General features: G+C 35.3%; 1 long non-coding RNA gene across 1 annotated transcript; it reads right to left on the bottom strand.

The window, feature by feature from the left end:
• Nucleotides 1-1,200: 1,200 nt before the first annotated feature.
• LOC310892270 lies at nt 1,201-5,947 on the bottom strand. The gene is made up of 3 exons (XR_014578007.1): nt 5,859-5,947; nt 3,679-3,744; nt 1,201-1,921 (listed from the first exon to the last, which is right to left on the bottom strand). It is a non-coding gene; the product is annotated as an uncharacterized lncRNA (long non-coding RNA).
• Nucleotides 5,948-9,455: the final 3,508 nt, after the last annotated feature.

Below are 9,455 nucleotides of genomic sequence, written 5' to 3' on the forward strand. Positions count from 1 at the left end.
GAGATAATATTAACCAATATCACCTAGCGTATATTTAAAGAAATTATTTCTAGGCATACCTGTATTTGACATAGATGATTTTGTTTAGGAATTTTTCTATATTCTGTTGTTTTTTTTTTTTTCTTTTCCTTAATCCTCTGATTTATATCAACATGAAGCTCAAGCTTTACATTCTTCAAAACAAAGAAGGCCAACAGCAAGGTTAAAATAACATAATTAAAGCACAGATTTATGTTTAAAACCTATCAACTCTACCAAATTTCAATTCCCCCTTACAACTTCCTCATATTGTTTTCCTCACCTTTCTTCTAAGTAGTTATGGCATCATTGCTTTTGTGTTTACTTTTGCTTGCAATGTAGTTTGCTTCAAGAAAATGAGAGAATTTTTCTTTAAAAAATCTTCTAAAGAAACTGTGAAGAATCTGCAGCTGCATTTCCTGGTTGAACAGTCCCTAATGGGACTGATAGGGAGGGGAAGCCTTGTTACAGAAGCTAGAAAGCAAATACACAGGACTTGGCTTGCAACGCATAGTCTTTCGCTAGAGTGCACACAGCTGCGGAGTCCCCAGAAGCATGGAAGTTGTTCTGAGGCAAAACGAAGAAAAGATAATATAAGCCTTGGGAGAGTTATTTGGCACTTCAACATAGAAGTGCTTGTACTTCCATCTGGGTTGTATGCACAATTATAGAAGCCAGAGCTATATCGTTCTCCTTGGGTTGTTGACAGGAGTTTGGCTCTCACTTTAATGGATTTTTTACATGCTTGCCAGAAGGTTAGAACCACAAAACCTGTGCTGGAAATGGCAACCTATATTGTACATATGAGTTCATACTGGCAGATGGAGGACAAAAAGTCAAACCAGTTCCTTCATGTCCTTTGAGTCTTGCAGTACCTACATTTTTTTTTTTTTTCCTAAACACTTGCTAGCTCTTTTCCAATATTGTTTGCATTAGCTCTTTCCTCTGTTAACTAGTTTTATTCAGTATTTATGCCTGGCTAAAGTGCTGCCCAAGTTTCTTTTACTTCAGCCTTTCATTTGACAGCCTTTGGGGGAAAAAAAAAAAACAACCAACAAAAAAAAAACTAACCAATCCACTTCGTTCCTTCAGTATTTTTTTTTTCTATATTAATGGCAGTTACTTCTCTTTAAGTTAAAACCATGTTGTATGCTGCTGACAGAATTCATGGGAGTGGTGTGAGGTAGCGTTGCTGCATACTGATATAGTAGAAAAACCCACACATTGTATGTGGATGTAAGTCCTCTGAACTCTGCTGTGTGTGTTTGTTCATTCATATGTATGCATGGATATCTATATGTGGGTTTATGGTCTCCACTGATATTGCATATACATATTACTAAGAAAAGAACTACATATAGAGTTTTCAATTGCAGCAAACATTCTTCTGCTTCATTTTCAGTTCCTAGGTCATTATTCTCTGAGAGCAGCTGTTCTGGGTATATTTATTATTTCATAGAATCATGGAATGATTTGGGTTGGAAGGGACCCTTAAGGATCATCTAATTCATGGGCAGAGACACCTCCCACCAGCCCAGGCTACCCAAAGCCCCATCCAACCTGGCCTTGAAAACTTCCTGGGATGGGGCAGCCACAGCTTCTCTTGGCAGCCTGTAGCAATGTCTCACCACCCTCAGAGTTAAATATTTCTTCCTTATATTGTATACATATTCCTAAATCTACCCTCTTTTAGTTCAAAGCCATTACTCCCTGATAAAGAGTCCCTCTCCAGGTTTCCAAAATAACAGACTAAACTAAGAACATCATTTAGAGGTGTTGGGGGAAAGAGGGACCGTGTTTGCTGCACTGGACAATTAAATACTTTTCCTGCTATTACTGTGAAATAAATTAACTTACCAGTAATAAACTCTGTATAACTTCCATTGTGTTCTTTAGTATCATACTAAAAAAAAAAAAAAAAAAAAAAAGGTATGAGCTTATGAGCTTGAAGACAAAAGTTCATAGAGTGAATATAAAGAAGCTGTAAAAACATCTTGAATCCAGCCCAAGATTTTGAATACAGACTGGATTGTTTTGATCACATTGTTTGTTCTGCCCAGCTCATGCCAAAAATTTTCACCTTATAGTTTCTGTTCTGACACCATATATGTTTTCTTTCTACTATTTCCTGTAAATGTTACTCCAGGGATGACAACAATAGTGGAATAGATGGTAATTGTGTACATAAAGCTTCTTGTTGCTCTGAATTAAAGTGCTCTCAGTGAGACCGTGGGACTTCCAAAGACTTCAGCCAGCTGAGAATCACTCCCAGCGTAATTATACCTCATCCACTATCAGATATTATGCTTTGACTCATTTGCTACCACTCACTCAGCCTCCAAGAAGGTCAAGGAAGATTATTTTAATGGAAATTATGTTGATTTTTATTGTTTCTTTTTCACCAACACCAGAGATGGAGTTTTAGGCAACATATAATCTTCAATGTTCTGGAATTTTCTTAATGCTGTGTCCCATTTGTTATATATTTAACAACACACAAACATTACTTCCATTTTGTAAAAGAAAAAGAAGGTTCTTACAGATGTCAGAAAAGTGTTCTCTATGCAACAACTTAGTTTTTAGTTTACTAAACAGGTGATCCTTTCTTTTAATTTGAGCTTTGTTTTATTATTCTTAAAATATCAAATTAATATCCAACACTTCTTGGGAGAGGGTGGTTTTGGGGTTAATGCTTGGAAAAATATATCAAAATTGATTAAAAGCAACTGTTTATTTTCTTTGGAAATTCACATACTTTGGAAATTTAAGCTGGTTGACCTTGATTGAAAAAGTTAGTTAGTTCAAAACACTCAGAAACATCTCCATGCATTAGTAAGTACCTATCTCTCCCCCGTCTTTCATATCTAATTGTGCTGCTCATTATATTTGCAAGAGAATCTTATCTGGGGACCTGAACAACTGAAAGCATGAGATGTGAATCTGTAATAATTTGGAGTGATAACAGACTCCAAAATTTGCAAAGGTAAAAGAGGTTAAAAAAAAAAAAAAAGATGTTGCAGAAATAAATTGATAAACCTCTGTCACCAATAGTTTGTATAGCCATATATATTTTTGCAAAGCTGAATGTTAAATACCATTTTCTGATGAAGTAACCATGCAGTGCAGTAGCAAACATGACTTTTTTTAAGTAGCAGTACCATTCTCATCTCCACTGTAGACTGTCACCCCCTAACAAAGCACTGCACTTGTGTTTAATAAATAACTGTAAAACAAACTCTTAGCAGACATAAATCCACAACGATCAATTGGACTGCTGTTTACACCATCACAGTATCGGTCCTAGCACTAAGACTTGGCAGTTAAAATCAAGGACAAAAAGTATTTGTTTGTTTATTTGTTTATTTGTTTGTTTGTTTTTGAGGAAAAGGGATGTTATTGAGTGCCTCTGGGAAGGGAAGGGAGACAAAGCCAGGGCTAGAAACTATTCAAACCAGTGAACACCTAAGGCAGTCAGATCCTTAACATCTTACTGGATCTGCATCTAAGCAAAAGAGTGAGAAAAGGCTGTGATTATCCTAGCAGGCCACCAGACACTAACTTTTTCTCTTTATTGGAGAAAGAAAAAATGGTCTAGCAACTTGTTTTGCTTGGATCTCCATCAAATCCTCAAATAATCCTTTAAAATGCCAGTGATGTTACCTGCTGGAGAGCAAAGTCGGCTGATGTGCCTCCAGCTGCTTTGATGCAATCAGATTTTACACAGACCTGTGATCATGTGAACATAAAGAAGGTTTACTATGAGGTATCACCAAGGAAGATAAAATACTTACTAAAGCAATTTCTTTTGTATTCTGTAAAACTTTATTTTACGTGTGCATATGTACAAATCCCATTGGTAACATTATTTCCCACTGAACTGGCCATGCTTACAGTCTAGAAGTCAACACTGTGCACCTTGTATCTAACAGCATCAAAATTTTTGTACTTTATTTATTAAGACAGTGCCCATTTAGAAGTTGTTGGTTTACACAATGGGACTTAATACACAAATTTTAGAAGATATTTAAGCAATTAAAAAATTTGACCTCAGAATATGTTGAACAATACTTAGGTCTGTTACATGTTGAAAGACTCAACCAAGGTCTTGTAAGTTCTATCTTAGAGACAGTTTGCTTTTCTCTCACATTGAAGAAATATTGGACGGATTTCCTGCTACCATTAAAAGATTCAGTCTTGTAATATCTCTGAGGACCAATTAGCATGTAGGTTAATTTACAGGTGCAAGTAAAACCATCAGTTTCATGATTTCACACAGAAGGTTGATGACTTTGCCAAAAATCCAATGCCTTCAGTTTCCAGAATTTTCACCATATTTTACAAAATACTTTAGGTAAAGCCCCTGCTTATGTAGAACAGGTGTTTGCGTTTGAATCTTAGGTAATGTTCAACAAATTAGTAAGACTTATGTGTCTCTTACAATTACAAGAAAAATTTCTATGCTTATACATATACATATATATAATACTTAGGATGATTTGAATATTTTAAGATATATGATATTTATTTGGGAACATTTGGCAGCACAATATTGGGAACTGAACTGCAAACTGAAAGCTGCTGCTAAATGTAAGCAATTAAATGTTGCATTGTGACAGAAATCAGCCCTCTTGAGCTAAATAACGTAATGACTCATATCTTCATTGGCCCACCCTGGAGAAGGATGTGCAACTAACAGCCAGTCGCTGTTAGTTGGACCTATCCATTTCTACAGCCAATTCAATCAGAATAACTGGTTGAATAGTCATTCACATTATAGTCTCTTCTAGTGTTAAAATGCATACCTTTTCCTGGCAATCTCAGTTCTTTCGCTTGTATAATATTGATTTATACTACAACAGCACAGGAGATTTCCTTTTCCAGTCTTCCAGTCTGAGCATGATCAGGGTCACTGCATACATCCCCATCCAATCGCAGTGTACATTTTATAAGCTTTGGATAATACATAGGTCACTAACTGGAACACTGCACATTCATCTGATTTGCCAGCTGAATGCTAACAGGGCTTCAATATTTGTCCATTCAGCATTGTATTTCTACTTATAGCAGTTAATAAAAATTCTTTCCCAGGAATCATGCTAGCTAAGGGAATTGCAGCAATGTTTATTCCCATTTTTATTCCCAAAACGTTTTCCTTTAGTCCTGTCCCTCACTGACTTGGAGGTCTGTTTTGTATGAAGAAGACAAAGAAAAGGTTATATGGTTATCCACAGAAAGCCAAGAAAACATACTTGGTGGCATGCCTTTTTCATTGTTACTTGGAAACCATTAAAATATTAAAATGTCTACAAAAGCAATAAAATGATCACAGGAGTATGTGGTGATATTTAATTTTCCCACAAGTTAAATATCACTGATAATTAACTGTTAGAAGTTTATTTTGAAATGACATTTCAGTGGAATATCAGACCTTTACAACATAATTAAAGGTTTTCTCATTGTAATGGTGCCCTATTCCTAGTATGAAAGCTTTTTGAAATTATCTGTCTGCTTCATAAATGATTTTTTTTAACCATTTTATTTTTTTCCCATTTAATTTGGCCATTTCTTGTTTTGTTTCTCTTTTAACTACTGATCATAACTGTCACACTAGGTAATGTGGATCTCTAAGATGGTAAAATGGCTCACTTTTTTTTTCTTTTTTCTTTCTTTTCATTGTTTGATCTGGCAGTTTTGTCTGATTAGGTGGATTTTTATTGCCAGTCTGGAAAGTGTGTTTGCTGTTAGGACAGCCACTTCTTCGGGACAGGTTTATCTCACATTACAACTGGAGAGAACTTGGGCAAATAGAGTCAAATTTAAAAACATCCTCCAGCTCTTACCTGAAGTAGGCTTTTGACACTCCAAGGATGTGCATTTTACACTTTACACACATCAGATCAATGCATCGTCTGTTCTGTCATAAAAAGAGAGACAAGTGTTCATTTTACTTCATATCTTGTCTGTTACTGTAGACCATATCTTGTCTGTTACTGTAGACAAGAATAAGAGTGGCATAGCCAAATGCAAGCATAAAGAAATTTAATCTAACAAGGGAGTGTTTGCAATGTCACAAGTCCCAGACTCTTAGGCCAATAATTTATTTTCTTCTTTGACCTTCCCTTAAGTTTTGTTACAAAACTGAGGTCAACATTTTTAATCAAAGAGACACAAAAACTTCAAGTGTTGCACAAACAAGTCAGTGCAAGTATTGTGATTTTATGGATAATATTGGGACATCCTTGGGCATTATCATCCAATGATGTGTTCAGAATGAGCTTTTACTAATATTCAGCAGTGCTGCAGGAACAAGATGTCTCCATCATTATTAGTAAATTAAATTATACTAGAAAATGTTCCTCATCCTACTAGATTGTTAGAGCTATCTCTGTTTCCATGAGAGCAAACAAATACCTCCCAGCATTTTCTAGACACAGATTGAGATCCAGCCCACACAAGGGACTATTTCCAATAGACAACTGGAAAGGAAATGTGCAGTCTTTAGGGAAAGAAAGAGTTAACATTGTGACTGTAAGATGTGTCATGGGTAGTCTCAGTGTTGTAGAATGTTTAAATTTAATAGAATAGATACAAACACTCTGCATCCAATGCTTTACCATCCCAAGAGCGAACAAGGCATAAGGAAGAGCAGTGCAGGCTAACTTCTGGTTGCTCATCACTGCATGTTAATATAGATGGAAAGAAACTTGCCGTGGAATTGTAAAAGAGTTTGTCATGCACATATTGCCTCTGAGGTGTCAAAGGTGCTCCAAAAGATTACCAGTATGACTTTATATAATGGAGAGAGTAGTCAGCAAAGTAATTGCTGTTGAGTGATGAATTCATTTCATCCAGGTCACAAGACAACCTTCAAGGAATGATTCTAGCCAGCAACAATTGCATTAGTAGGCACTGGGATCCACAGAAGCTATGCTGGACTTTTATGGCAAGCATACACCTCTGAAACATCTTCATTTTGCAGATATTACTCACTGGAGTCCCTAAGCTCTATGAGTTTCAGATAAATTTCTTATTACTTATGTTTTATTGGTGAAAATCAGAAATAGTGAAAAACACAACTTGTCTTATTTATCCCAAGGGGCTTTACAGAATATATATTTTCTTCATTATTTTTGTTTCTTCTTGGTCTCTTTTTAACAAAACTTTTGCAGAATTTAAGCGCTGACAAGCTGAAAAATAATGTAATGTGTGGTAACATCCCATAAGCCTTGTACCAGTTAATGGATGTCAGACAACCTCTTTCCAGACATAAGTGGAAGAAAAATAAACAGCAAAGAACAAAAAGTAGTTTAGACTTTTTTTTTTTTTCATGAAATGCATGCTGTTTGCAGGGGGATGAACCCTTTTTTTCAATGTCTAACAAAATTTTTGGGTCAAAACCAAGTTATAAAAGAGTTATCTTCCAAGAATAAGTGACGCTATAAGTGTACAAACTCTGCTATTTGCAATCATATTATATTCTAGACAGGAACCAGCTGGAAACGTGCCATAATAACAATCACGGGAAATACAACAATGTCAGAATCATCTTCTGGAGTACACACAGATGCTTTTAAGAAGCTGAAGAGACTTATGCAGTTAAAAGTGAGAACATCAGTGCCCTATTTGTTAGATGCTTTTAAAAAGTTGTTTTATGGGACCATTCTTGTATTGAGGAAGGTAACACAAGCCTGTCCAAAACATGGAAATAATAAACTGAGGAGACAATGAATTCAGAATTTTTAAGGATGAGTTAATTTGTTAATTTGTTAATTTCAACAAAGACATCAGGATTTTTGGAAATGTTAAGAGGCTCAGTAATAGTGGGCTACCAGAAAACTTCAGGTCATCTTACAAAGGAAGCAGCATCTTTCTCTCCATTTTACAGGTGAAAGCAACTGGGAAGCAGAAACAAGGGTAATTTGCCAATAGACAAGTGGCAGATATAAACATCAGTTTCCTGGATCCCAAGGGATCTATAATACAATAAATCATTGCACCCCCACAATGCTATTGAAAAGATATTGTCATATAAGTAATGTCATATCTCACTCACTGTCTATGAGAAATTTAATAATGAAAACATAATTCTAGGGGGAGAAATAAACAAAGCAAAAAACATAACCCCAGTCTATCTGATCACAAACATCTTTCAGACCTTCATACTTTTAATAAAGGGTAAGACATCTCTATCAGATATTGGCATTCACTTTGATGTCCTTCAGCTCCACACAGATATCTCCACCTGCACTTTCCTGAGACAGTCATCCAGCAGTTAAGGGCCTTCTGCAGAAGAAAGATTTGATATTTCTATCTTGAGTGAAAAAGGTGAGACATTTCATGAAACAACTGCACGCTACACTCACTGTAATTTATGTTTGACTAAATGTTGGTATTAATCTCAAGAGTTTTCAGTTTGTGTTCTCTTGCTGTTTATACTTATTTTCTTATTATAAAGGACATATGGGGGGAATAAAGATTGCAATAAACTATGCATTAAGAAAGACACTCATTAACATTTTGGGAAGACCAAGACACATAGAAGAGGAGAGTAGCAAGAGGACAGAGGTCTCTTGGGGAGATTTTTTTAAGTCTTGCAGAATTTTGCTGGGTTAATCTGTTCAGAATTTCACTAAGGATTTATTTAGTAGAGATAAAAAACATAAATTGAGCTGCAAAGCTTGGCAGTACCTTCTAGGCAATTTCCTAATAAAAACACAATTGTCTTTAAAATGCTTAGGAGTAGCCAGAAAGTTGTACCCAGTAGCTGTGTACTTCGGCAAATTTATGTGCACAGATATCCTATTCCAACTGATAAAGAAGTATTCATAAGTCACTACTAGACATAAATTTGAACTTCCCCATTATAAAAATAAATAAATAAATAAATAAATTATTAGATAGCTCTGCTTAAAATCATTACAATCTTTCTGTATAAATATTGTCACAATCATTTCCAAAATATAATCTGGAAACTATTCTCTCCTTTATTTTATTTTATTTATATTTAACCTTAAAGTCTGAATTCAAACTGTATTTGATTCCAATCTACCAGAAGGTCATAAAAGCATACCTTAATAAGAGGATATAAGTAAATATCAGGAAGTAATTAAATATCTTTTTTTTGGACTGATATTTAGGAACTGAGGGATTAATTATTTTTTTAATGAATTTTCCCAACCTTTGGTCTGTAGCTGTGATTCCTCTTTACCCCCTAGAGATGTTGACCAAATGGATACAATTGACAGCAGCAGTTTGTTCATTGACCTAAGGGCATTCACAGAAGCATAGGCTACCAGAAATGTCCGATAGACACACAGATGCCAGACTGTTAAGATTTGTATGTGAATAACCATTTCAAAAAATGAATATGATAGCTGTCTAGTGTCAAAGGTAGTCAAGCCAGTTTGCAGGTAATGTGGTGATTTTTCTTCAAGCAG

The sequence above is a fragment of the Anser anser genome, assembly GCF_964211835.1.
Source record: "Anser anser genome assembly, chromosome: 1".
NCBI classification, from domain to species: Eukaryota; Metazoa; Chordata; class Aves; order Anseriformes; family Anatidae; genus Anser; species Anser anser.